Source organism: Coturnix japonica, chromosome 20 (assembly GCF_054131305.1).
Source record: "Coturnix japonica strain WE chromosome 20, WE-NBRP24, whole genome shotgun sequence".
NCBI classification, from domain to species: Eukaryota; Metazoa; Chordata; class Aves; order Galliformes; family Phasianidae; genus Coturnix; species Coturnix japonica.
In genome coordinates, this window is record NC_140682.1 from 3,007,230 (window position 1) to 3,009,323 (window position 2,094).

Sequence of the window (2,094 nt, forward strand, 5' to 3'; positions counted from 1 at the left end):
TAGCCGCAGTAGATTCCGAGTTGAGTCCTAGCCGCAGTAGATTCCGAGTTGAGGCGTTGCTGCAGTAGATTCCGAGTTCAGACGTAGCCGCAGTAGTTTCCGAGTTGAGACGTAGCCGCTGTAGATTCCGAGTTGAGTCCTTGCCGCAGTAGATTCCGAGTTGAGTCCTAGCCGTAGCAGATTCCGAGTTGAGACGTAGCCGCTGTAGATTCCGAGTTGAGACGTAGCTGCAGTAGATTCCGAGTTGAGTCCTAGAAGCAGTAGATTCCGAGTTGAGACGTAGCCGCAGTAGATTCCGAGTTGAGACGTAGCTGCTGTAGATTCCGAGTTGAGACGTAGCCGCAGTAGATTCCGAGTTGAGACGCAGCCGCAGTAGATTCCGAGTTGAGTCGTTGCCGCTGTAGATTCCGAGCTGAGACGTAGCCGCAATAGATTACGAGTTCAGTCCTAGCCGCAGTAGATTCCGAGTTGAGACGTAGCCGCAGTAGATTCCGAGATGAGACATAGCCGCAGTAGATTCCAAGTTGAGTCCTAGAGGCAGTAGATTCCGAGTTGAGTCGTAGCCGCAGTAGATTCCGAGTTGAGACGTACCTGCTGTAGATTCCGAGTTGAGACGCAGCCGCAGTAGATTCCGAGTTGAGTCGTTGCCACTGTAGATTCCGAGTTGAGACGTAGCCGCAGTAGATTACGAGTTGAGACGTAGCCGCAGTAGATTCCGAGTTGAGTCCTAGCCGCAGTAGATTCCGAGTTGAGACGTAGCCGCCGTAGATTCCGAGTTGAGAAGTAGCCGCAGTAGATTCCGAGTTGAGACGTAGCTGCAGTAGATTCCGAGTTGAGTCGTTGCCGCAGTAGATTCCGAGTTGAGTCGTTGCCGCTGTAGATTCCGAGTTGAGACGTAGCCGCAGTAGATTCCGAGTTGAGACGTAGCCGCAGTAGATTCCGAGTTGAGACGTAGCTGCAGTAGATTCCGAGTTGAGTCCTAGCCGCGGTAGATTCCGAGTTGAGACGTAGCCGCTGTAGATTCCGAGTTGAGATGTAGCCGCAGTAGATTCAGAGTTGAGGCGTTGCCGCAGTAGATTCCGAGTTGAGACGTAGCCGCAGTAGATTCCGAGTTGAGTCCTTGCCGCAGTAGATTCTGAGTAGAGTCCTAGCCGCAGTAGATTCTGAGTTGAGTCGTTGCCGCAGTAGATTCCGAGTTGAGACGTAGCCGCAGTAGATTCCGAGTTGAGACGTAGCCGCAGTAGATTCCGAGTTGAGACGTAGCAGCAGTAGATTCCGAGTTGAGACGTAGCCGCTGTAGATTCCGAGTTGAGACGTAGCTGCAGTAGATTCCGAGTTGAGACGTAGCTGCAGTAGATTCCGAGTTGAGTCCTAGCCGCAGTAGATTCCGAGATTAGACGTAGCCGCAGTAGATTAAGAGTTGAGTCCTTGCAGCAGTAGATTCTGAGTAGAGTCCTAGCCGCAGTAGATTCTGAGTTGAGTCGTTGCCGCAGTAGATTCCGAGTTGAGTCCTAGCCGGAGCAGATTTCGAGTTGAGGCGTAGCCGTAGTAGATTCCGAGTTGAGACGTAGCCGCTGTAGATTCCGAGTTGAGACGTAGCAACGGTAGATTCCGAGTTGAGTCCTATCCGCAGTAGATTCCGAGTTGAGACGTAGCCGCAGTAGATTCCGAGTTGAGTCCTTAGCGCTGTAGATTCCGAGCTGAGACGTAGCCGCAGTAGATTACGAGTTCAGTCCTAGCCGCAGTAGATTCCCAGTTGAGACGTAGCCGCAGTAGATTCCGAGTTGAGACGTAGCCGCAGTAGATTCCGATTTGAGTCCTAGCCGCAGTAGATTCCGAGTTGAGTCGTAGCCGCAGTAGATTCCGAGTTGAGACGTAGCCGCAGTAGATTCCGAGTTTAGTCGTTGCCGCTGTAGATTCCGAATTGAGACGTAGCCGCAGTAGATTCCGAGTTGAGACGTAGCCGCAGTAGATTTAGAGTTGAGACGTAGCCGCTGTAGATTCCGAGTTGAGACGTAGCCGCAGTAGATTCCGAGTTGAGTCGTTGCTGCTGTAGATTCCGAATTGAGACGTAGCCGCAGTAGCTTCCGAGTT